Source organism: Cygnus olor, chromosome 15 (genome assembly GCF_009769625.2).
Source record: "Cygnus olor isolate bCygOlo1 chromosome 15, bCygOlo1.pri.v2, whole genome shotgun sequence".
NCBI lineage: Eukaryota > Metazoa > Chordata > Aves > Anseriformes > Anatidae > Cygnus > Cygnus olor.
Genome location: NC_049183.1, coordinates 17125441 through 17152241, shown reverse-complemented (window position 1 = coordinate 17152241; position 26801 = coordinate 17125441). Strand labels below are relative to the sequence as shown.

The following is a 26801-nucleotide window of genomic DNA, read 5'->3' as shown; positions in this document are numbered from 1 at the left end:
CAGCTGCCCCGTGGTGTGCTGGTGCTGCTCTCCTCTGCCTGGCACTGTGCACAACGTCTCCCTGCTGGCCCCAGGCTAGCCGGTGGGGAGGCAGCACCCGAGAACTGCCTGCCCCAGGCTTCATGAAAATTGCAACTGGAGGTCGGGAAGTATCACTGGAAGGACTTCAGTGAGAGCAGAAGGACAATACCCTATCAAAGACATGGCTGTTTGTGTGACTGCCAGAGCTGAATTACGTGAAAAAGCAAAGAAACAAACCCTTGCAATCAAACTCATGACAAGAAGGAAAAAAATGACCAGAGTAAAATCAATGTGCATGCAATCAAGCGGCAACAATTCAGAAAGGAAAAGCAGCTGCCTTACTGTTCAAAGTCTTCTTGCACCAGAGGGTGGAAGGCCTCTTCTTGGCACTTAAAGGGCGGTGACTCTTCTCTGACCTTCACGGAAACAAAAGACAGGAGAGGTTTCAGCTCAGCTGCCGCAGGGAGCAGAGCCCTGAGGCTGATGCAGCCAAGGTGCAGCTCCTGTGTGGGGCTGCTGCTGCCCGGGTCCCAGAGCAGCAGTGACAGGGGGAACAGGGGAGGACAAGTGCCACTGCCTCCTGCGGCATGGCTGGTGCTGGCCATGTGCAGCGTGGGTGGCCAGGCGGCCGCTCGGCCTGGGGCAGCTGTGCCCAAAGATGCTTTTCTGGGAACATTTTCATGCTGCAGCAAAGCTGCAAACACTGTCCCGTCTTTGTACCCTGAAAACTGACAACAGCTAGTCAAGATACTGCCTGTGACATAATAAAAGCACTTTGTGAACCTGAGCCCCACAGATGTCATAAGCCAGCGGCACCAGGGAACACACTCGGCACGTTTTAGAGCCCGTGTTGTGAGCTTGTAAGAAGAAAATAAAAATGAGTTACGGGAACAACTTCACTGGCACACTTTAAGCAGCTCAGCAAGGGCAGGCAAGCCTCTGTGAGCCATTTCACCCTTGCAGCGCTCCCAGTGAGGCCGGCCCAGCACAGGGCTCTGGTACGCTGCGATGCCCGGGTGCTGCAGAGCCCCGCGGGGGGCAGGGGCAGCCCCGGTGCCAGGGGCTGTGTGGTGCTGAGCCCCCCCGGGACACAGCCCAGTAAGAGCAGCCCGGAGGCTCCCCAGCAGCTCTGCGCTCCTTCCCCAGCCTGACCGAGCTTCTCTGCAGGCTGAGACCCCATTGCCCTCACCCAGCACCTCGCGCCTGCCTGGCATGAGAGTAGCAGTGACGGAGTCTTATTTTTCCCTTGAATCCTCCGGGAGAGAAGAAAGGAGACCGAGTCCAAGTTACAGATTTTGCTTCTTGCTCTCTGAGCCAGCCACCTCCATCCAAGAACAAACACACAACAGAACAGGCCTGGAACTGTAATATATACAGCCTAATTAATCACATTACTCATGAAAATATATTGGTATAATTAATAACACAAGGCATCTATATTGGCCTCTGTGGCGCAGCAAATTATGAGGCAGTAATACTTGGACGTGTTGACCTGGATTTCATACATAATCCATCAAGCCATTCCCGCCAGATCGAGCCTCCAGAGACAAGAACAATACAAAAATGATAATTAAACAAAAGCAAGATGGACAGCAGTAGTGTCACATTAATCACTCCCATTGTTGAGGAAGGAACGGGACATTCTGAGTTTGTCCTGCATAGTCCTGCACTTTTCTCTGCGAAGGCTTTGGTATTTTAATAGGCCTAGGAGGGGATATATGGCGGTTAATTATGTACAAGACTAATTGACAGTTTAGTGAACAAGAGCACACTGCAGAGCCGTGACGCGGAGCAGCAGCCCTGAAGGTTTTCTCAAAGCTCCCCGGGACCGGGCTGCGGGGCTGCTCCATGCCCTGGCCCCGGCCCCACCGGGCTCAGCACGTGGGGACATTTCTTCCAGGGAAACACGCTCAGAGTGAAGCAAAATGCACGGCTCCATCACGCAGGGGGTGGCTCCGAAATCACCCCCAGCAGCACCCTCTTGCCCAGGGGGCCACCCCAGCTGCAGGGCTGGCACCGCACAGGAACCCCCAGGAGAAGGGAGCAAAATATCCCCTCCAGCACAGCGTCCCTGCTCGCCCAGAGTCCCCAGAGTGCCTGCGCTGCCCTTGTGTCCCCTCCTGCTGCCAGCCAGCCAGGAAGCCCCAGCCCACGGCCATGCTCCTGGCCAGCAGGGCCAGCTCAGGTGCTGTGCCTGCGCGTGGACCCCAGAGGTGAGCACCAAGCCAAGGCCCACCTGGCTGTGCCACCCCTGCTGGCGGCCGAGCCGGGCTGAGCTGGCTCCGGCTTCGCTGGCTGGAAACAAGGTTTTGTGCCAGGCTAATGCACGGGCTGACGAGCCTCCCTGCCAAGTCACTGGGGCTGAGCTGGTCGGGCCAATCTGTTTTACTGTGTAGCGCTGACTTTCACTGATGGCTTCGGTTCAACAGCAACACAGCAGCCAGTGTGTACAGGCGCCTTTATGCAGGGAAATGCTTCTGGGAATCCTCGTGCCCTGACAGAGCAGCGCTGTTCTGAAAATAGCATGTGTTAATAATATAAAGGTCTTGAAGAGTTAGATTCTACTTTTTACAAGTGTCTCATAAATTTCAGTTAACTTATGTTCTCTAGACCCAGTGAAACAAGCAGCAGAGCTGCATAGACCGATGCCTGGGAAAGCTCAGCAGCTTCCCAAGGCCAGAGAAGGTGGTCTCAAGAGGAGTTCAAGAGGATCCTGAATTCAAACCACATCACCACTGCAGTCTTTCACATGCACCTTCCCTGACTCCACATCTGCCCCGCAGGACTTTTGCTCTGCCAGGAAATTACCCGAGGGGGGCAGTTTGCAACCTGGAGCTGCACTGCAGAGGTAAGCACAGCAGAAAAGACCCCAAACTGCGCCGGGCTGGCACCTGCAGCCTGCTGCCGCTGCACTGTGCCTGCACGGCAGGTCGCTGCGGGTCTGCTTCTTTCCAGAAGGAACCAGACTTCAGCTGTGCTGTGTCTGGCTCCACAACTTACTGCAACAAGTTTCCCAAGCTGAATGCATCTTCTTTGGAGAGGTCCTCAGACACATTTCATTGACTTTATATTTCATTACTGTTATCAGTTCTTGAAAGGCAAATACATGTTCAGAGGGAACCCTTTGATGAGAGGTATCGGATGAAGTATGAGGCATATATCTGGCTATTAAGCGAATCTGGATTTAGTATCCTATTAGTGAGATTATATTTGGCAGTGCTAAGTAAAAGGTTTTCAGAAATAGACAAAATTATTTTCAATAAAAAAGGAAATCTGTTCAAAACAAAACAAAACAAAACAAAACAGTTTGCTTACCTAAATATCACAGCAAGGAGGTCTGCATCTGCAGCCTGGGTAGGCAGTGCACAGTCCCCTAAGGCTATACCTGGGCTTGGGAGGGCTCCCATCAAAGCTTCACCTACCAAATTAGTTTAATCATGTCTGTCATTAGTCATCTTTGCTTGAGCCCTCATTTGGAGGCCATTTAAAAGGGATTAGAGAAAATCTCCTCTCTTTATTCCTGTACAATAGTGATTAACTATCAGGATTCGCGAGGCATTTTCATAGTGATGGAAAGAAGCAAAACGAACCCAGAGCCACAAAGCCCAGCGCTCTCTGCCAAGCACTCGGAGCCAGCAGCAGGAGCCACGGGGCTGACACCCGGGTGACACTTTGTGCACAGGGCAGAGGGCTGAGGGTGAGAGGGCTCGGGGAAGCGCTGCTCCAGTTCAGCGCGACTGTAAGGGGCTCTGGGCAAGGCCTCGTCCTCTGGCTGGGGACGTTGCCTCAGCAGGAAGCGGGCTGCTCTGCTGCAGGGAGGACAGAGGGAGCAGCTCTGCAGGCTCAGGACCGTGCTGCTTCTCCCAGGGACGGGTTCTTGTAGCCGGCAGAGCTGGGAGCAGCCCCTGGCAGCCTGAAGTTGCCGATGTCCCACCAGGACATTTGCTGCCCGGCAGCTGGCGCCCACCTGGCCGCAATGCTCCTGACGGGGACTCACGCCCGGGAGCAAGGGTTGTGCAAGTGCCCTGCTGTCCTGCAGCACGCACATCACAAGATCGTGCACTTCCCCAAACTGCCTGCTCAACCCTTTAGTTTAGTTTGCTGCTTGTTTGAGGACACTTCTGTGGGATGTACGTGCATGTGCATGATGGATCAAAACTCACTATTGATGGAAGCTAGAAATGAAAGTAAACTAAAAAAATCAGATAGAAAGCTATGCAAAAAAAAAGTTAGGATGAATCTAGCTGCAGGTTTTCAAAATCCATCAACTGCTTTGAATTCCACAGAGGAATGCCTTTCACTGAAGATGCAATTCATGTTTTTCCAACTAACAGGAAGTTTTGCTGAGGAATCCCTTTCCTGAAGGAGGGGCTTAGCTTCCCTCAGAGGCCCATGCAGGCAGGCAGGGCACTGAGCAAATATTTTCTAACGCAAAACAATCCAAAGTAGCACGTAACAAAATGTTCAGAAGCAAACCAAGTACTTGGAAAGCCAGCAGGCACTGCCAGGACGCGGACACTGCGAACCAGGGCAAGAGGCACTTTGGTCGGGTGCTGTCCTCTTCCCTCCCTTCACATCCATCCCGGCAGCATGTGCATGGGGAGCTGCGCCCTGCCCGCGCTCCGCTCCCCCCCCGCTGCCCCGCCGGCCCTGGCGCTGCTCTGCTGGTGCTGAGCGGCCCAGGATGGGGCAGGAGCCACAGGCACCCCATGAGCTGGACTCGCCTACTCTCCCCTTTAATGAAAGAAACGCTGCTGATACAAACAGCCTTCCGGCATTATTTGCAGGAATGCTGCCACAGCACGTGTTTCCCGTGCCCCCCTTGCCATGGTGCTCTCCAGGGTCCCCAGACCAGCCAAGAGCCGGCTGTGGCAGCAGCCTCTGCCTGCAGCCGGCACCATGCAGTGCTGCTGCAGCCCCCAGCATGGTACAGACCCCTGCTTAAAGCTCATTAATCTTTAACAGAGCATTCGGGTTAATTTGAAAGGTTACTCACCCATCAGTGTGAAGAGATCCCAAGGTAAATGTTCCTCCGGTGAGCGCAGGAGCCTTCATGGGGAGTCGGGATGGGCAAACAAAACCCTCTTAAAAAAACAGCACTTGCATCCTTTGCCCTACAAGTGGAGGAGTCAGGCAGTGAGCCCCGTGTGCAGGCAAGAGGGGGCAGACAGACGCTGCTGGGACCGGGGGAGAACACCCCTGCCTCCTGCCGACCCCGGGGCTGGGAGGCTGACCTTCCCCAGCCCTGATCCTGTGGCACGGAGTGCACAGGGACGCTGGCACAGCAGGGCACGGGGACACCCACGGGGTGCAGGGCACTGCTGCCTGCCCGGCACCGCCATCGCCCAGCCCCGACACCCCAGCACGCAGCAGCAGCCGCACCAAAAACACGTCCTAAATAAAAGCAACTGTCCCTGCCTTCAGTTCAGTCGCTTTCCTGACTTCAGCGATCCAAAGGGCGACTGCTCTGGTTTTGGATTTAGCATCAACTGAGAGAAGTCCTCGGTGCGTTCTGTGTTAAATAACTAAGGTTAATTTGATTTGATGCACCACTTCATTATCATAAACAGCTCACAGTATGTCAGTCCTCTGTAATTACAGTTTCCTACAGCCGGCATCTTGTTCATTTTCCGTCATTGATAGTGCTTCCCTATGATCACCTCACAGCTAAGCACTTCTGCATGAACTTCCCCGAACAGTAATTAGGTGTCATTTATTCTGTAGCTGACGGTTATACTAATTTACAAAACTAGGGGCAAGGATATTAAATTTACTTTTCATTACAGCCACATTTGCATCTGATGGTTTGGATGAAGCCACGCGTGCCAGCGGGCAGGGCGGGAGGAGGAGGGAGGCTCCGCAGCCAGCGCGGTGCTGGCCAGGGCCCGGGGAGCCACAGGCACACTGAATGCCCTTCTCTGTCCTCCCCCTTTTTGCCACTGGTCCCCTTCCCGGGGCAGGCACAGCTGGACTGGTGGCACTCCCTCCAACAGCACCCTTAGGGGATCTCATTTCCCCCGCACACTGAGTCCTGTGCACAAACCTGTCCCTCGCCAGTGTCACCATGGGCATGTAGCCGTGGGCCCGCCCACGCTGCCGGCACAGTTCAGGTGCCCACCTCCACCCCTGGCACCACACAAGGACACTGCCTGCAGAGGCAGCGCTGCTCGGGCGCAGTCAGACCCTCACACGAGCACCCTGCCCCCTGCCACCCGTGGTGCCCGTGGCAGAACCGGCACCAGCACCCTTCCCGGCTGAACACTACGCGCACCGCGGGCACCCCAAAACTGCCGCCTTTGCCCGGCGAGGGCTGCGGGAGCAGCGGGAGGTCTGACCACGGCGCTGTGTTTCAGGTGGCATGGTGCAGGTCAGTCACTGTGCCCACACTGCAACGTGAGCCCCGCTGAGGCACGGTTGTCTCTGCTGCTGTGCGCGGGGCTGTGTGTGCCCAGCACACCCTCACCTCCCTCCGCGTGTCCGCTGCACCCATCCCGCACAGGTAAAAGGCGGGGGCTGAAGCCGGCCAGTGTTTTATGTGGTATTAAAAAGTCCCCCAAGATCAGGCACGTGCTGGGCAGGGGCTCAGGGCTGTGGCTGTTGAGAGCTGAGGAAGCCGGGTGGCCGCCCCGTCCCGTGGCTGAGCCGTCCTCATCCTCATCGAGCAGAGGGAGCCGCGAGCGGTGATGGCATTTCCACATCAGCCACTTCCATGAGCCCTGCGCTGCTGGAGCCAGGGAATGGATCTGTCCGTGCAGCTGCAGCTCCCTGCTTATCTGTCCCCCAAAACAGGGGAATGTTTCCTTGTCGTGTCAAATTTAATTACGTCCCTGTACTGGAGGTGCAATACTGGAGATGTTTGCAATTGATTTTATTTGACAAATTACTCTGGTGTTCGGTGTGTTCCTTATCTGCAGCTACAGAAAGATGACCATGCTGGCCTACCCCACAGCACATCAAAGCACTTGGGAGGACAAATCCTGGAGCAGCATGCGGTCAGAACAACATCAGCCTGCTGGCACCGAGCTGCATTTTGTTAAGCTCAAGCTAACACTGTAAAAAAATTAAGAAGAAACACACTCAGCCTATGGGGAAGAGCTGCAGATGCCATAAACCATTTTACCCCCACAAAGGCAAAGGTAAAAAAGTCTAAGAATAAAGAAGCAGCCTTGCCCTGGCTGCCATCAGGTGCTGCAGCTCCAAAGCCAGCAGCGGAAAGCAGCACAGGGTGCAATGGAAGTGCCCAGGACACGGGAAGAATATCCCAAATGCAACAGGAATAGGCAGTGTATACAGGCACTCCCAGCACAGAAGAGGAAAACGCAGCACATAGGAGGAATGCCCAGTAAATAAGAACACCAGGTGTATGACAGTAATCCCCAGCATACACAGGCACACCCAGAGCACACGAGGACGCCCGGCCCGGCAGACACCACGGAGAGGCAGCAGCAGCGCCGTGTGGGGCACAGACCCTGGCGCGTTAGAGAAAACGAGATGCAGGTGAGCAGCAAGCAGGGTGGCGCTCTGCGTGGAGATGCCAGCAGCACTGAGGGGATACTGAGGGCCGAACCTTGGGGCCCCGTCTGCACCTGCGGACGTGGCCGATGCCTGGTGCTGGGGACGTGGAGGGATGGGGCCACGCAGCCCAGCGGGGCCCCAAAGCGGGGCCGCGCGGTGCCCACAGGTGCCGCAGAACGGCGGTGCCGGCACGGCCCGCTCACCGCGGCGCTGACACAGCTCAGCCGGCAAAAGTCGCTCTCAGTCACCATTCCTTTTTTTTTTTTTTTAATTGCAATATCCATGGACCTGAACTGATGGTGTTTGCACTGACTGCTGAATTAGCAGGGTACTAGACTGTAACAATATAAAATATATATTGTTAAAAGCCACTTAAGGCGCCCTCTGAAAGGGTTTGCTGAACCTTTGAACAAGAACCCAGGGGAAAGCCCTTTATTACCTCTGTGACCAGGTCAATTACTCTAGAACTGAGCAAATTATTTATGAGGTGATCAGCCTATTAAAACATTAACACATCCATCACTTAGCTGCTGATCTGGCTCCTGTCTTTATTGCACTGTGTGTTGGGCCTGGGAATTTACTAGCATTTTATTTGGTTTAAAGCTACATTTACAAGGAAAAAAAAAAAAAAACCACAAAAAAACCCACCAGCTATCACTTTCACAGATACTGAGTTACAGAGGGATCCTCTGCCTCCACCAAACTCATTTAAACTATTTCATCATTTTCATCATTTACCTTTTTGTCTTTGTTTTTGCTGCCTTTTCACATGGTCTAAACAAAGGCACAAATTACAGGTCTTTAATTTGGAGAAACTTCAGAGCATCAAAAATCAAATTTAGCTATTACCATCAGAATCTCTATCTGCTCTTTAAGTATAAGTGCTTGCAGTGGGAATGTGTGATGAACTAGCTGAGCCTCTCCTTTGAAAGTGATAAAGCATCAAATCTTGAGAATAAATGGGCTGTTACAGTGGTGGGCACCCCGTGGTTACAGTAGAGCAAGGAGAGGCAGATAGCGCTCTGCGGAGGGAGGGGGCATTTATTTCTGTCTGTCAAGACACAGGAAAGATGGAGAACATACAAGAGGTAGGAATTAGTGTCTTAATCTACTACATTTACACTCTTCACTTTTTTAAATGCCTTTTGGCTAGTCATTTTCCCGCATCTGATATTTTATTATCATGTCTTTTATGACATTTCCAGACACTTATTAAATCAAGATGGAGAGCTGTGCTTTGTGTGCCAGGTGTTTGATGGGGAGTGCAGGGACCAAAGGAGGCGGACGGGCAGCTCTGGAGATAGGGGGCTGTCAGCGTGGGCAGGGGCAAGGACAAACGCCAGCCCCCGGCACGAAGGAGACCGGGGTGGCCAAGGGCACGGGGTCTGGGCTGCGGCTGTGGGAGAGGCAGGGGAGGGCAGGCGGCTGCCGAGAGCAGGACGGGAGGCACTGGGTGGGGTGGGGGCAAAGCAAGGGGAGCGGCAGCCACACTTGTACCCCCAGGCACCACAGCAGAGCTCAGCGCCGAGGGGACAGGGACAGGGACAGGAGAGGCTTTGCCCATGTGGGTTTAAGTCCATTCCTACATAATGGGGTGCTCTGGAAAGAGACGGGTCCCAGGGTATGAGAGAAGGCTGGACATAAATCCATATGAGCAAAAACCGAGCAAAAAGCCCACCGAGAAGATCCTACGCAGCATGCCCAAGCTGACCTTCAGAAGTTGGGCCTGAAATTGGGGCTGGGGGCCGGAGCAGGCACCCCAGGTGAGCCCTCCCGCCTGCCCCGGTTGTCCTGCCTGGGGGGCACCGGCCGTGGTTTGGCTGCACTCAGCACCGGGCTCTCGGTGGCCACTGCCCCGGCCGACAGCGAGGCTCAGTGCAGCCACCCCCACTCGGAGCTGCTGCCTTCTGCCGCGCGCTGCGGGCGGCCCTGCAGGAAGCGCCGGGGGTGTCCTCGCTCCACGAGCAGCTCCTGGGGTGGGCTCCGCTGCTGTGCGGCTTAATGCCACAATTCCTGAATTCCTGAGGTTTCTCTGGTCTCCTGTGAGCCCCGGTGGTGCCCGGAGCAGAGCCAGCAGCCCCGGAGCTCAGCTCAGCCATGGCTGCAGGCTGCTGGTGGCATGGAGCTGGCGCCCAGGCGCACCCCTGTCCCCAGGCCCTGCCGGGGGCCCCGAGCTGAGCCGCTCGCTGCCGAGCCTCTGCGAGCGCCGGGTGAGCTCCTCGCTCAGTGGAGGTCTGTGGACCTGCTTCAAAGAGCTGCCACGGTTGCTGCTGGGCTCAGAAATGAAGCCAGAGACAAGCCAGAGGGCTGTGGCAGGCCAAAAAAAGTCCCATTAACACCTTCCGTGCTGCAAGTACATCCCTGCACCTCCCTCCCTACATAATCCACAACCGAATTCAAGCTTCAAAAAGCCCTCGTATACTAAACAACAGACAAACGCATCCTCTCTCTTTGTGGGGCTGGTGGCAGCATCTCCTGATCCTCGAGTGAGCTCGGCCTGGGTTACTTCCCCAGAAGTGCCCATCTCAGCAGCGCGGGGGCACAGCCAGCCCCGGCCACCCCACGCACACCTGTGCTGTGACACCGCCACAGAGCCCCTGCAGCTGACGGGGATCAATTTTCCTCATTACTTATCTTCTCCATACCACAGGGGAACATTCACATGAGAAGGTTTTGATGGGAGCAGAATTGCTTCCCACAAAACTATTACGGAACCAATTAAACCGAATAAAACACAGGGTCTGAGTAAAGTGCTACAGGGAGAGCTCGAGAAGGGAGCTGGTACCGGGGGATGGCGACGCAGCAGGCGAGGCATGGCCCGGGTCAGTTGTTTGTTTGTTTAACCGCTCGCTCACAGCGACAGCTGGCTGAGAGTCAAAGAAAACCTGTACAGGCAGCAGAGAAAAATTATTCTCAAGCAGCGAAGCTGTGGAAGTCGCTTCCTCGCGATTGAATTAAAGAGTTATGCTGGGGAGAGCCAGCAAATATGCGAAAGGGGCAGGGCGGACATTCGTGCCAATTAAAAAGCTTGCAGAGCTCATTCCCCCAGACGGCAAATCCCGACTACAAACACGAGCCCGTATTTACTGAAGCCGCTGCCGCCGCCTCGCATTCCAGGCGAGCACAAGGGAGCCCGAGCGGGATGCCGGGTGATTGGCAGCCGCATTCAGCAACACACAGAAATCCCTTTTTTTGTTGTTTTTGCAAGCATCTTTAAAGATGTCTCTGAAACATATGGCTTCCTTCAGCGACACAAAGGGGCTAATGATTGCCCAGGAATGCCCCAAGTATTAAATATGGGATCACTACAGTCACAATGCCACACCAGAACGGCAATTCATATTCGGTGTCAGCTCAAAAGAGCTTTTGTGGATAATTAGTTCAAGAACAAAAAAAAATTGCTACTAATGCTTAAAACTAAGGCGGATGCTGCTGCGCAGTCCTATCTCCGACTATGAGCTCAGCCCATTATCTTCCCCGTATCACTAGCTGCGCCTGATTAATTTTACTTTTCTCTCCAATTTCTCTGCTGACAATGTGCGGGGAACAAAGGCTTGTGCCTGAACAGGGGCAGTAATTCATCAGCGCCCTTCAGAGCCTGCACGCAGCTGCCCTCTTCCCAGCACGGCTGCCAGTCGTACCAGACAACGATTCACCGAGCCCTCCTTTCCCATGGTCTCCAGGGAGATGGCGATGGACCTGCATCCTAATGACGGGCGGCCGCTTCGCCCGCGCCCACCGCCCGGCAGCCGGGCCCCTGCGGCCCCTTCCCGGCTGGGCTGGGTGGGGGCCGGCACCCCCAGCATTAGGATTCAGCCCCCGTCCGCCCCGGGCAGCGCGGCGTGGCGGCTCCTTGTTCTGCACACGCTGCTGGGGGACGAGCGGCCCCACCCTGGCAGGGACGTGGCGGGGGAGCGCCGAGGCACCGGCCGAGCCACGCTCTCGTTCGGGTGCTGCCGGGACCCTCAGCACCGAAACAGAGCTCGCTTTGTCTGAGAGCCGCCGCGCAGGGACCAGCGGGGCTGAACGCACCGGCAGCAGCATGGACCACCATCGCTCTGAGTGCTCGCCACCAAACGCCCCTCGGATGCGGAAGGAAAGGGAAAAGCCCCCCAAAACCGCCGCACTCGGGATACATCTGCTTGATTTTTTTTTTTTTTAATCCCAGCGTCAAAGCACTAACGGGCAGCGGACACGGGGCACCCCGGCTCCCACCTGCAAGGAGCCCTTTGTGGAGCATCGCCATGCCTGCGCGGACGCAGCCGGTGGGACCGCGGCGGGGAGCTGCGTGCAGGGCGGGAGGACGGAGAGGCACACATGCACGCCGAGCACACGCAGACCCCGGTGCGTGGCCCCACGGCCCCCACGGGCGGCAGCACCCCGCTCCATCCGTCAGGGCCGTGCTGCCCGCGGAGGCGAGGCTGCACGCGGCGGAGCGCCCGCGCGCGTGCTGCATGCTAATGAGCGGCGCCGGGAGAGCTGCGCCAATTAATTGCTCGAAGTAACTGTTAACTTACCAAATGGGGAGCCGTGGTGCCAAATTAGAGGGCAGGGTTTTGCAGCGTGGCGGCGGCACGGAGCTCCCCGCGCCCGGGGGTCTCCGGGCGGCAGGTACGGCTCAACTACAAAAGGGCAGGTGAAGGAAGGAGACAGACCTGCTTATATTTTTGTATTTAATTTTTTTTTTTTTTTTTGAGCTCACGTAGCATTTAGGGTCACATGCTGCCGTTAGCATCGGTCTGCACCATCACGTGGCTGGGGTCAGGGCTCACGTGACGAGCAAACCTGATGAAGTGCCACTAAGACCCATTTCGCCTCGACCCTAAAAAACTTAGTTGTAAAAATCTAATTTATAATGGGTTAATGAAATAATTAATTTTTGAAGTAGGCTTCTAACCTTTAGAACCAAATAATTTCGGGGGGAGGGGGCGGGAGAGAAGGAGATGGGAACGAAATGCCAAGATTTCAATGAATATTTAATACACCCGCCGCGCTCCTCATAAGCTCCTGTGACTTGGAGCCATGCCAGCGCCATTTGAATACCATCCTTTGTTAATAACTAAATTGACGCCTCTGTTGCTATTCGGTGTTTGCAGCTCTATCAAGCTGTAATCTGTCACAGCGAATACGGGGGGAAGCATAACTCAATGAGCGCTCACCCGGCCGCGGCGTGCAGCACCTACAAAGCGCGGGGCTGGTCCCGCAGCCAGGCTGCGCCGCGGTGCGGAGGGTGCTCCCCTGCCCTTACACCAATATAGACACCCTGTACACACACACACATATATATCAATAAATAAAAATTAACATTTTTTTATATGTATATATATATATTTTTTCCAACCATAATTAGCAGCAGGAAGCTGGGGTTCGTTCCAGCCATTTTAAGTGCAGGATTTTGCGTTATTTGAAATTTCTTAATTTCAAGCAGGAAGTAACAAGGTATGACCATTTCTGCAACTCCACAAATAAACATCTCCTCAGCCCCCAACAAACATTACGCCGCCTGACACAACCACCCCCTGGATGCCTGCGAGACCAGAGGGAGCTGCTCGAGCTGCGAGCAGCAGCAGTGCCCCTCGGCCTCCCCAGCTCAGGGGCAGGGCGCAGGCACCGCCAGGCCTGGGGCCGGACCTGCTACTGGGGGGCGTTACTGGTAAGAGGACTGGTCCCTGCTCGGCATCAAGGTGCTGAAATTAAAAATTTAGTTTTGCATGCCCGCAGACCTACAGATCACATCCAGAAATAAAGCAGGCTGTCCCTATGAAAATGGAGCAGAACATCAAAAAAATGAAACCTGGGCTCTGCAGGGAGGCTGCCGAACGGCCCCATTTCCACAGCAGGGCTGGGACTGACTGCCGGCGGGGACCACAGCGGCTGCTGCAGGGCAGCCGGGACACGAGGGCTCTGATAGCCGCCCCTACTTCTCAATTAGTTTAACTAATTGGGCAACAGCTCCGATGTAATTCACTTGATTCTCCCAAACCATTAATTATTCTGCATTCAGGACAAATACACTTTGCAGTTGCTGCACGGTGCAGCCGTGCAGGCAGGCTCATTTGCATTCCCGGCACATGGGCAGCCACTGGAAGCCGTGTCTGAGCCTGTGCAGGCTGTAATGAAACGCGGCAAGGAAACACTCGATTGGCCACATGCAGGAGAAAAGGGGAAAAAAAGAGAAAACAAATCCAATTTTCATTTCGTATTAAATCAGCCGCACATATCGCAGGGAAACGTGGGGTTCCCGCCCATGGGTGCGGGGCTGTTTGCAGCTCCCCCCCGGCACCCTCGCACCTCTGGTGTGGGGGGGTTGGGCTGCCTGGTGCGGGCAGAGCGAGGGGGCACAGGGGCTGAGGCGATGCCTTGCTTCCTTCAGAAGGACACGCTCCTCATGCTGCCAGGGAGGCGTCACACACCCTGTCCCGCTGGGCCAACCCTGGAACCCCACATCTGGCAGACACCCCCAGGGCAGGGGTGCCACCGGCCCCACACCCTGTGGCAGCACAGGAGGCTGCCACCCATCGCCCGATGGCGGGCCCCTCCCGGAGATGCCTTTCTCCTTCCCGAGGGGCTCACGGCACAAGGAGGGACCATGGCCTCAGCTCCCATCGAGAGCTGATCGTCCTCATGTCCTCACCCGCCACGGCGCGCCGGCAGCCAGCCCGAGCCCCATCGCCACGACGTGTTCACCACCTCCGGCACGCAGGGAACCAAAATGTGTCAGTAAAACTCAGCCGATGAAGGGCACCACTGCTCTTGTGCCCATGCCGCTGGCACGGCTGCAGGGTGCCGAGGACGCGCATCCCCCTCTCTCCACCCATGCACTGCACCACGGCCACTGTACGGGCGCTGCGAGCGTTTCACAGGTCCCTCAGGATACCAAACTGCCCCACACTCTGTCAGCCCCTGAGACCACACAAGCACCTCCCTGAGGCTCGAAGGCCCTGGAGCACAGGCCTTAACAGACTGGCACTGCCAGGGTGGGGGTGAGAGGGAACGGGGCAGGCAGGCCTTGCAGAGCGGGGTGCGTGGCCGTGGGGCAGGCAGGAGGGCAGCGCGTTTCTGGGCACGGCCTCAGGACGGGTCCAGCCCTGCCGTGCTCACTGTGCGGGGACGTGGGTGCTCCAGCTGGGCACGGCGAGCTCCCCACACCGTGCGCTGCCCAAAACCGCCGCAGCCGTTGTCTGCCGAGACCACCGCAACCCCACAGGCATCAACACCCGCAGCAGTGGCCACAGCTCCACGAAGCACAGGCAGGATGGCGCCGAGCACGCAGGTAGCCGTGGGCACCCTCACCGTTTGGGTGCAGGATGGTGCCATCGAGCCCCTCACCAGCCCTCCCGCACTGCACGGTGCTGGGGCAGATGCTGTGGCCCCGGGGGCTGGTGCGGTGCTGCTCACAGCCTCCCCCGTGGCTGCTGGGCCCGGCACTTTGCCTGCTGCAAAACGCAGCCGAGAGGATGGGGGCCACCCCCCCCCCGGGCAGCATCAATGCTGACCCATGCCAGCCTGCGTGCCGAGGCCAGGCCACCAGCGGCATCTCTGCAGAAGGGTGAGCATCGGCCTCAGCCGGGGCAGTGGGCAGCAGAGCAGGGCACGGCGGGCACCGGTGGCACGGGCACAGCGGGGACGTCTCCACCTACCTGCGGTGCTGGCAGAAGGGGACGGAGCCGAGCGCCCTCTCCTCCGCGGGGAGGGGACCCCCCCCGTGCTCAGCCAGCTCTGCCCCTGCGCGAAGCAACCCGGGCAGCCGCCGGGCACTGGCTCATTCGTGGAGGCGAAAGGGAGCGGCCGGCTGGAGACCGGGCATTTTGTGGAGCTTTTCTTCCCTCTCGGTGGAGACGAAGGAGCGCCCTGGCTTCATCTGTCACTACAGCGCTGCTGCAAGGATCCGTAGGCGCTGTGTTATGTCCTTGAGACACAGACCGATGCCATCTGGGCAAAATGCCACGAGATCCCTGGAGACCAGGGAGTATCGCGCTGCCTCCGAGAGCTGCACAGAGAGCCGAGCACGCCGCCGTGATCAACAAATATTAACTGCTTTGTGGCTGGGGCGAAGCGCAGGAGCAGGGGGTGTGTGGGGGCACGGCTGGGCTGCAGCCAGCGGGGCCGGCAGGCGTTAACCCCAGGCTGGGCATCCCCTTGGAAAGGGCCAGGGGCAGCGGGCAGGTGGGACACCGCACCTCGCAGAGGTTATCCCAGTGCAGCGTGTGCTGTTGCGGGGGTTAAGCAGCCCCAACCTGCCCAGATGAGAGCAGGAGCACAGGGGCAGGCAGGGCATTGTCCCCAAGGGGTGTCCCAGAGCCACAGGCCCGGGTACCATGTGCCCACTGCTGCTGCTCCCCGCCATCGAGGGGCAGAGGTCCCGCATGTGGTGCCAATGACAAGGAGGTGTCACAAACACCAGGGCTGCCGGCCACCGATGGGAACAGCCACAGATTGCTCTAGAGCATGGAGCCACATCAGCACCCCCAGCCATGGAGAAAAGCAAAACAAGCCCCGAACCCCAAGGAGAAGCACAGCCGTTCAGTACAGACGGAGCAACGGTGCTTGTCCCGGGGGAAGGAGCAGTGCCAATCGGGCTTCTCACTTCCCTGGCCCCCTCTGGGACCCCCACTAGTACTGGGCATGCTGCAGCCAGGCCAGGGAGCACCCCATGATGCAGAGCAGATGTGCATGGACACCCCTCTCCCATCCTCCCACAAGATGTTTAGGAAGAAAAGTCTTCCAGTACCATAATGCCCCACCTGGCAGCTGCCCTCTGTTCACCTTTCAAAGGCTTTGTGCTGGAGGGGCCCTTTGCAGCCTCAGGGCAGGTACTGGGTTGTGGCTGGAGGCTGCGGCTGGAGCCCAAAGCCAGGGCCCCGGTCCGGGCTCCCCAGCAGCCCCCAGAGCTGCCTGCAGCTGCCTAGGCCCCCTTGTCAGAGCTGCTCGTTACAGATCTCTGTGCTTTGCTGCTTCGTGATGTACCTTCAGTACGAGATTTTTAGTTACTGCACCCTCCCTGCTTTCGCGTTAGAAAAAGCTCCAGAGAAAAGCCCACTCAGGCTGCCTGCAATGAGGGCATCAAACAGGGACCAGAGGCACAGCCCCCAGCCCCCAGCCCCCAGCCCACACCAGCACCTGGAGGGCGTCTGCAAGAGCAGAGCCCAAACGCCAGGGCGAGGGTCGGGTCGGGGGAGCCGTGGCGGCATCGCACGGACAGCACAAGAACCACACGCGAGGGTCCCAAGGAGCCAGGCAGGGATGCTTCCAGCAGCTGGTGTGCTCAGGCTCCTGCCGGCCGGCCCTCGCTCCCCGCTCACCTCGCTGGTGCAGTGGAGGCAAATTGCAGCTGTATTTTTAAAAGGGAGAAAATTCAATATTTGGGGGAAAAAAAAAAAGTAATGTAAAATAAGTAATAGGAACGGCAACCCTAAAGCTACTTAAAGCTCCAGAGGAGTCATTGCTCAGAGCAGGCTGTTCTAACAGCTGCAGCGTTAGGTTATCTTTGAGACAGACCCAGTTATCCCTCTAACTTATTCATTCATCTTTATGGCTTGATTTGTATCTATTTATCCTTTTTTTTTTTTTCTTTCTTACAAATTCAGGCCTCTGCTTGGAGCAGGGAGCAGAGGGCATCCTGCCCACAGAGCCCCCTGGGAGCAGCACACCCCGCCAAGCCTCCCTGTCTTCTGCCTATCTGTGTCCTACGAGAAGTAATGATGCCGATGGAAGGAATGTCAGGGAATCTCCCTAAATTAGGGTGTTTAGAAGCCAAGTAGTTTAGCCCTTACTCTCAAGAGTGGCAGTTAAGGCAGGAAGTTTCCTGTCCCTGGCTTGGCGCTGAGATCCCAATGCCACTGAGACAGAAAGCTCTGTGCTGCGAGCGCGAGGAGGGGACCCGGTGCCGCGGGGCATTGCCTGCCCGCACCAAGGGCACTGCCCCACAGCTGCATCCTGCAGCCCGGCCTGGCACCCACCTCTCGGGAGCTGCCCCGGGCAGTGCCAAGCCCAGCGGCGAGGGTCCCGCAGAGCTTCCCCCGCTCCACCACCTCCTCCGGCCCCACCTGCATTTTGTGCTTCGGTCCTTGTACAGCTGCGGATGGGGCACACGGAGGATTTGCTGAAACCCAGGAAAGAGACGCTGCCTATAATTAAAATGTACATCCCATTAATTGCTGTTAATAATGCATTTCCCTCTCCAATATAGGCTGCTAGCAAAGCTTTTGCTGAGGACAGCAAAGCAAAACACTTTGTTTCTGTTAGTTTTTTAAAAGGAAAAAAGTCTGATTTATCCGAACAGGACACCAAAAGCCAGCAAAACATTCTCCGGCTCCAGCGTGCGTCCAGTAACAATATCTTTGCAGTCACATACCAAGGAGATTCAATTATCTGGCAGAACATGTCCCAAAGGCATTTAGATAATTGCAAACATAAGTACAAAATCTGCCGCTAATTATTAAAGAAATACCAAATAAGGAGACCAAATGATAGAAAAGTGGTGTTACTGAGCACAGAACCCAACCACACGTGCTGGAAGCGGAGGTTTTCTCTGGGTGCATCTCAGAGAGATCCGGGGTGAGCCCAACCCTGCGGGACCGGGGAGGCGCTGCCGAAGCCCCCGCGCTGCCCAACCCTGCTGCGGGAGCCCGCTGCCAGACCGGGGCCAGGTCGCTGCCTCCTGCCCCTGGGCAGCTCAGCGAGGAGGAGAGAAGCGGCCCGAGGGGCGGCAGGGAGGTCCCGGCTCCAAGGCACCCCCTAAACGTGCCCCCGGGGGAGCCCCGAGCCCCCAGAGCACCTGGTGCTCCCAGCGGGAGCGGCGCTTGCTGCCTCTTTGGTTTGCTTTGTGTTTCCTTTACAACTGCAAAGGCGACAGATCAAGATTTGGGGAAGCGTTCGCTCCCTGAGGGCAAAGCCGGGAGAGGGGCGGCTGGAGCCGGGCGCTGCCTCCAGTCCCTTCCCTTCCCAGCTACCTCCTGAACAAAGTGGCGCGGAGATGAGAACGGAGGTCTGCGGTGCCTGCGCTGACATTTCTGTTACCCACCCTGCAATAATAGCAATTACACTGAATATAGGTCACAAATGATTTTTGTTGAATATTCAGCAGCTTGAATCAGAAAATAGTCACGTACAAATTGCTGGTTTTCCTGTATCCTCTGTGTAATAGGTACAGATCTCCTTCCAATACGTCAGGCAGCAGCAGCAGAGAGGCATGCTAGGCGCTCATTAGACAACATCAGAACAGACATCAGAGCGCCAACACGTCCCACACGGGCAGTCCTGACTGGGGAGGAGAGCACTGCTAGCTGCAAACAAACACTTGTCCCAGGCTCTAATTTTTTTGTAGCTTTTCAAAGAACGGCTGCTTGGATAACCTAATGTAGGGCTCCCCTGAGAGGCCCTGCACCTTCCACCAGCTCCCCCCCCCCGAGCTGCCCATGTCCCGGGGTCTGGTGCCCTCCAGGGTCCCCGCAGCTGAGCTCGGGCTTTCTTCTGGCAACCCCGAGGCACCTGCAGCATCCCATGAGAGGTCTCGTGAGCGCTGAGGCTCCGGCGAAGGCCGTGCTCCGGGTTCAGCCGCGTGTGCACACTTCAGGACCAGGCAGCTCTGCTGCTCGGGCTCCTGGGCAGGGCAGGGCGGGCATCTTACCTGGGAACTCACAAATCACAGCCCCCCCACCAAAAGAAAAAAAAAAAAAAAGCAGAAGGTGTGGAGGTCTCTCAAGGCTGGCAATAAAATAATCACTTTTTTTTTTTTTTTTTTTTTTTTTTTTTTTTTTTTGTGGGGATTTAGGAACAATTACAAGTGAAAACATGCCAAGGTGCGGACATAGCCCTCAGGACTACCACCCTGCCGGGTGTGCTGTGTGGAGCCCCCAGCCCCTGCCTGCCGGCCTGTGCCGCACCGCGCACACCTCCCGGGGCACAGCGGCCTTTCTTGGGCTTCAGCCGAGGTAGGAGGAGGGACTGGTAGCCGCAGACAGGCCCAGAGGTGGCCCCGGCCCCCGCTGAGCGCAGCAGAGCTGCAGACGGAGCCAGGAGTGGAGGCAGCCCCCAGGCGGGTGCCCCCGGTCCCCGAGCGCTGCCCGCCGCGATGGGGAAGCATCGGCTGCCCAGCGCGGGGACTTCCAGCTCTGGGGAGAGCCTGGGGGCTGCTGAACCCAGACTAAAAACACAAGAGAAGGGAGGGAAAAGGGACTGGAAAGCAACCCCACACTACGATTTGAAACGAGAACGCGTCTGCTTATAATTCAGTACAACTGCTGGGTATTGTTGCTGTCTGTAATTACGCTCTGCTTTTCATCCCTTGAAGTTCAGTTTTCTTCCCACCATTCTTCTGCATTCGGTCGTTTATCCTTCCAGCGAGTAGCTGCTCCTTGGATCTGTTTTCCCTTAGAGTCACAAGCTTGTGGAAGGCACACTAGGCTGGCCCAGCCTGCAGGACACTCACAGCTGAGACCTTCAGCCCTGCTGGGCTCCGGTGACAAATACCAGCGGCTGGCTGGAAGCAGTGCAAATCTCCTGGTTCACCCTTCCTGCCACCTGCCCAGCTGCTCGGGCCGGGGCAGGCGCTGCCCGCAGCCGTGTGAGGCCGGGGCTCCCCTGCCAGGCCCGGGGCAGCAGCGCGGCGGCGGATGCTCCACACAGCCACGGAGCCCAAGGGCTTGGAAGGGAGCCCATGTTTGAGGGCTCCTGAAGGGAAAGCAGCTTCTCCGTGACAGCGTTTTGGCAAAAAGCAGTGTTATTTAAATACAACAGTTTCTTCAGTCAAAGTAAATAATAATTAAGTAAACCCAATTAAAATCAGGATCTCTCCAAAATGTTCTCAGGGACATGTGGGTGTTCGAGCGCCGTGGCCGATCTCCGGAGCAGGCTGCAGCTGCCTCCTGCCCAGGGGCGACGCAGAGGTGGTTTTCTCACTGCACATTCAGGGGGCCACCTCCCGGCCCCGCTGCACGAAGGAAGCTGACCACAGCCACCAGTGCCCATCTTCCAGCTGATGGAGAAGCCACCGAGACCCCAGCTTGCAATCAGTCCCACTCTGCTCAACACCCAAACCAGGCCCTTGCCTTCCTCACACCCCGGGGCTGGGAGGACAGCTCCGTGGCCACCCTGCCTCTGCGTGGGTGCAAGCTGGAACAGATTTGCCGGTGGCACAGGGGGGACAGGCAATGGCACAGACACCTGCTGGCTGCGGGCGTCCCAGTGCCTTTGGAAAACCACGAAGCACGCACTGCAGCCCGGCACCCTGCAGAGGACACGCTATCAGGAGAGCGGGGCCGTGCCCTTCCCTCCTGCACGGCCGCACCAAAGCCATGCCGCAGCGCGGGGGAGCCGCCAGCCACCCCCCGTGCCCACGGCCGCGGGCTCGGCCCCGTGCAGACACTCCCCGACCGGCAGCGAGCCTCGGATGCGCTCTGCCAGCCGCCGTGGGGCCCTGGGAACCGTGGGCTGCAGCCAAGCAGCTATTGAGAAGACACATTTTCTAATTTTTCCTCCCAGAACATTTCCGTTTTCCTCAACTCTATTTTAAATTGCATCTGGATTGAAAACAGCTGAGAGAGATTTACAGAAATCAGCCGAGACACCCAGGGAGAAATTCTGAGAGCGTCTGAAGGGACCGGGGCACCTCCGGCGCCACCAGACTCCGGCACCGCAGACAAAGGCAGGGAGGCTGCGAGCGAGCACACGTCCGTGAGGCGAGCATTGAGGAGCAGCGTGTATGTCGAATAGGATATAATTATCTCTCTGTGACGACTATTTTTTCAATGTGTCCTCATTTCCCTGCCATCCTTAAAACAATGCAGAGTGTTTTCATCTGCAACACGGAGAATTTCATTTTCTCAGGCACTCTTTTGTCTAAGAGGCTCTCTCCTTTCATCAGCATAATAATAAAACAACAACAAAAAAATCAAGCTCTTTCTGAGAATGTCCTTAAAAAGCCCAGGCACTTTGGAGAGATGCCAAGGTGCTTCCTGAGATGCACTCAGGCTCTGTGCGAAGCTGAAAGCTCTCAGCGCAGGACTCCAGGAAGAAAGCCTCCCGACTAATTTGGTCTCTGCTTTGGTTCTCAGCTTGCAGAAAATTGAAGAAGGCTGCTGGCTTGAAAACTACAAACGTCAGATACGTTTTCAGACATCTTTATTTATTTTCTTGCAAAAAATATCACAACATGCTTATGCCAACGGCGACATAAAAAAACAAAGAAATCCCCCATCCAGCCGACCCCAACCCAACGAGCTGCATGGAGGCTGCCTGAGCAGGCCAACGCCGTGGCCGCCCCGACCCGGCATCACTGCTCCAGGCGCCGTGGGCACCGGTGAGCCGCGAGCGAGCCCCAGGCTGCGGGGAGGAGGGCGCTGCTCGCGGGTGTCCACGGCCATGGGAGCAAGCGGCAGCGCCGCCGCACAAAGACCACCGTGTACGGTTCTTGCATGGCCTCGCCTTTACCAATCAACAATCAGCAAGCATGACAAATAATTGTTTGCAGCTGTCATTAGCTGAAAACAAGGCAAATCTGCATATGCTTAATCTTAATTAGGCAGGCTTGGCAAGGAGCCCTTGCTCGTTGCTACCAAACAACCATTTCGCTCACAAAAGGGCGACAAAAGCCCAGGCACACACACAAAATTTGGATGGAAAAAAAAATGACTGCAAAAGACTAATCCTGCCCGGCCCCGCTGCCCCAAAGGGGGCTCTGGGGGGGGCCGGTGCCCAAGCAGCCTCCACGGCCTCGCTACGTGCTAGCTGAGGTAAATTAAAGCTGAGGAATTTTGCCACCGAATGCATCATGGCTAATTATTCACCTCTCATTTACCTCTCAAACGAGCAGGCACTGACGGTGTTTGCGGAGGCATTTCCCTGAGAGGACAAGGAGCTGGGCCCTTTGTGCCTGGTGCGGATGTCAGCCACGCCACGCCAGGGCCAGGGACCAGCCAGGGTCCCGCAGGGCACCCTGTGCTGTGACAGCCTCCTCCTCCTCCCCGGGGACCCCCTGTCCTCTCGTCAGCACTCCTGCGCCTGGCGCAGCACAGCAAGGCTTCTCTTTTTTAGACAGAAGCCGGGTGCTGTGGTGATGGGGCCGGGATGCCACCATCCCGTTCCCATGCCGTTGGATCTGCTGGCACGCCGCGTCGTGCCACATCCCCCTGGCAGGCACCGGGCCATCGCACACCGAGCCAGGGAGGGAAAATCTGCATGAGCACAGGTGCAAAGTGCTGACCTGAACGGGTGCCTGTGCCCATGCGGAGGGGTGGCAGCGCCCGACACCCCGTGCCCTGGCATTGTGCCCGACGGGACCGCCAGCAGGAGGGGGTCCACGGGGCCAGGGCAGCCGGGTGAGGGCAGAATGAGAAGTCAGCCTGGGAGTGCCGAAATGGGCTTCCTGCAAACCACCGTGCTGAGCGGGAACAAAGAGGATGCCACCGAGCAGCGCTTCGGGAAAATCCACTTGAAATAAGCACAAACCAGCCTGACCCCACACGCCGCTGTCAGCCCCTAAACAGACAGGGAGGGCACTGGGGACGCAGGGAACGCGGGGAGGCTGCTGGGGACGCGGGGAGGGCGTTTGGGGTGCAGCCAAACAGGACCAGCCCGGGTGGCTTGGAGCTGCTCTCAGCACCACACAGCTCGTCTGCCCATCCAGGTGCCCCAGTCTGAACCTCGGCTGATGAAAAGGTGATGCTGCTATTTAATTTGAAGCAGGGGTTTGGGTTGGTTTCATTATGATATTCACTTTTTTGTCTGTTTTCTTTTTTCCTCTTGTAATAGAGAAGAGACAACAGTCAATGTGATTAAACATTGCTGGAGAGGAGCGGCAAAATGCACAGGAATGAGCTGTGCAGTAAACGCTTGGGTTGCCATGGGCTATAGTCAAATATTTAGCATAAAAGCCCAACAAGTTAAATTTTAGACAAAAGCAAGCCTGTTATTTTATAAACTGGTGCACACACGGACAAAGGAAGTGCAAAGTGACTATGCTGGCTTTGGCAGTGCCAAATTTCTTGCTTTATCAATTTACAGCATATTCTACACAGAGGGGAATTAAAATAAGGATGGGAATCATCAAAACATTTCACTTTTAATTGAAATTGACTCCAAGATTATACATTAGGGAAGCTAAATGAAAGACATTATATCCAAGCAAACTACCTTTCCTGCTGTCTTTAAGAAAATACCAGCGTGTCATCTTGACACACGAACCCCAGACTTTTATTTGGATCTCTGCAATAGGCTGTGTGCGCGTGCTGCAGGCAGATAGCTAGACAGGAACAGAAAAAAAAACGTAATGAACAGCTTTAGTTCAGCAAAAAGCATAGAGGTTTGAATGTTTAAAGCAGAAACCTCCCAGTGCTTTAAATAACTGTAATTAATGTATTCATCTCGAGCTGTGTCAAAAACTTAAAAGTGACAGATAACAAGAAGCCCACGGCTTCTCTGTTTAGTATCCAGAAAGAGAGAAACCCATCTGCAGACATTTAAACCATTAAATGTATTTCGGAAGAGACAATGACTGCTTTATTATTGTATTTCGCCCTCACGTGTAATACATTTTTCAGACAGAGAGGAGCAGATAAAGATAAATGCACATTTCAGGTGTGGCAGAACGTTGCAGATTGCAGCCAGTCTGCAAAGACCACAGATGCGATACAGTATGAGCAGTGATAAGAAACTGATGTAGTCTTCATAAAATATTTCCTATCAAATTATATTTACAAATAATTTGAGCATACTGATGGGGCTGTGGGGGAGGATGGTCTGGACAATAGAAATAGATCTATGAAATAGAAAATACTATTTGAAATTCAGAATTGGAAGCACAGACCGCATCCTTTCTGAAGTTCCAGGCTCACAAGCATTAAATACCTGTCCTTCTCAGGGTAGTGTGGAAATGGGGAAGTCAGAGCTGTGTCTCCTGTTTTTATGTATTTGATTCTCTGACATTATTTCATTAGAAAAGATTTAATCAATATCATTGCTGAAAATTCTAGTACAAAAGAATTAAAACCACAGCTCAGCAGTATTTTGCCCAGGTCCACAAAAACAATTTAAAGTACTGGCTCAGATTCCAACTGAAATGTAAATTGCAACAAAATTCCTAACTTAATCATTTGCAAAGTAAGACTTGGAAAAAAAAATAAGGATCTTACACACACGTTTTATAGGCATAAGCATTTTATAGGGCTGCCTCTGCTCAGCGGGTTAGACCAGAGTTCACACGGCTGTACGGGTTCCTGTTGTTATGTCCACAGAGGGGTTCTACAAGCACACAAACTGCTCACCCGCCGCAGTTACACGGCTGGACACAGGGTGGGCTGGAGAACTCAGGGAAAAGGAGCTGTGAATGGAAATGGCCCTCGGGTGACCCAAACCCACAGCTGTGTGTGATTCTTAACTTCAAAACCACTCGTTCTGGGGGATTTTCTCAGCTGCAGACCGTCTGCAACTCCTTTCTTCGGGACATTTTATTTGTGAGCGCAGGGACGGGGAACGCGCTGGTACCTGCAAAGCAGGAGAGGTCTGCCCGTCGTCCTCCGGCTGGGGGAGGCATCCAGGTGCCGCGCTGGATCTCTGAAATTCACAGTCTGAGTCTGCAAAACCCGCCCCGGTGCATCTGTGGGCCGTGCATTTGTGGGACATCTTCTGCTCAGGCTCTGCTCCGTGCAGGAGCTGCCTGTGCTGGGGGTGGAGGCGCTCAGGTCCGGGCCCCCCCAGCGCCCATGGGCACTGGTCTCACTCTAGGCACCACAAACCCCATGCCCCCAGGGCACCCGTAGCTGCCCTGATGGACAAAGCCCCTTCCCGCTGGCTGAGGTCTTCCTGCCTCTCGTGGGATGTGGGTGCAGGGCAGGACGGGGCTGAGGCACCCAGACCTGGATGGAAACGGCACCGAAACGTGCGCAGCTCTGCAGAGCAGGCGGGTGGCAGAGCTGTGGCCAGGGCTGCCACGTCCCCAGCAGCCCTCCCGTGGGGCTGGGACAAGAGCTTTGCCCCAGGACCTGCTTCTCTGTGCCTCTGCATGGGCCAGCTCCGTCCCTTGCTGCCAGCGCAGCCAGACCCCTTGCAGGCAGCTGGGTCCCTGGGAGCTGGTGCTCGCCCCGTAAAATGCCCCGTGGGCAGCCGGCACCCCTGGCAGACCCCAGACACCTTCCCAGGACAAGCCCTGGATTAATCATCTCGGACTTGGGGAGCAGTTGGGTCTGTTCCCCAACTGGTCATGATCTTTCCTGCATGTTTGTCAAATAAGTTAATTACTCATCCGCCCACTAAGGCCGCAGCGGAGCTCTGACCGTTGCTAACAGCCTCCTGCCTCGCTCGCTGCCCCTGCCTGCTCGCTGCTTCTCCTGGGCACTTCCCAGACGAGCACGTGCCACTGTGCTGCTGAGGGTCACGGCTGAAATGAGCCCTCTGCCCACCTGGCTGGCAGAGCACCGCATGCTGGCCCCAGAGCTTCCCCCCCCCCCCCAGCTCAGCAGCCCCTATTTAATTAGGAAGCCTCCTTCCCCCAAAAGGCATGCTCCATCACCAGCTCACCCAGCATCCCTGCCAGCAGGACTCAAGAGAGCTCAAGGCCTTGATTAGCTCTTCCTTTTAATTAGTCTTCATTCAGAGGTGTTGCCTCCTTCAACCTTGGGCTGTCTTTGCTTTCTTTCCTGCCCTGTTGAGCAGACCCCAGCAGTCCCCGCTCCATCCCCACGGCCCGCACGGCGCGAGCCCAGCACTGCCAGACCCGGGCACCCCCTCTCCCTGCAGTGGGGCTGAGGCAGGGACCTGGTGGCATCCCCTGCTGGGGGCCCTCACCGTCCAGCCACCAAGTCCACAGACGCTGGTACGAGAGCATCATCCCCAGAGCTCCACCCAAAGACATTTGGGAGACATTCGGAGAGCAGCAAGACGCCAGGTTCAAGCACCAAAGCTGTGGCACCGCCGGCTGCCGGCTTCAGCCAGCGCCTCAGGTCATCCACTGCAACCAGGGAGTAAGCGGAGGGAGAAGGAAAACCCGCGGATTCTCTGTGCACTGGAGTCCACCTGCAGCCTGGCCACCAGCAGCGCGCAGCGAGGCGCAGGAACAAACCGTGGGAGGCCAGCGCGCTGCGACCTGCCCTTGATGCCCCCTGGGCCCGGTGCGGGGGGCGGCCAGCGGGGCTGATTCCCCCAGGAGCAGCCCTGGCCCTGCCCCTGTTCGGGGGGGTTCACAGAGGGGCGCTGTGCTCGCAGGCCCTGCGCTGAGTGGACAGCTAGGCTCACAATGTGATGGTTCTATATTAAAATTCAGGGCAACGATG

The 26801-nt window shown here is 56.2% G+C and overlaps 1 protein-coding gene across 1 annotated transcript in view; it reads right to left on the bottom strand.

The window, feature by feature from the left end:
• The window catches only part of TNRC6A (trinucleotide repeat containing adaptor 6A), an 83884-nt gene extending 68441 nt beyond the window's left edge, over positions 1-15443 (bottom strand). The window contains exons 1-2 of the mRNA XM_040575167.1: positions 15177-15443; positions 364-437 (exon numbers count right to left, since the gene is read on the bottom strand). The gene's annotated coding sequence lies outside the window, so the exon portion shown is untranslated. The remainder of the gene's footprint in view (positions 1-363; positions 438-15176) is intronic.
• Positions 15444-26801: the final 11358 nt, after the last annotated feature.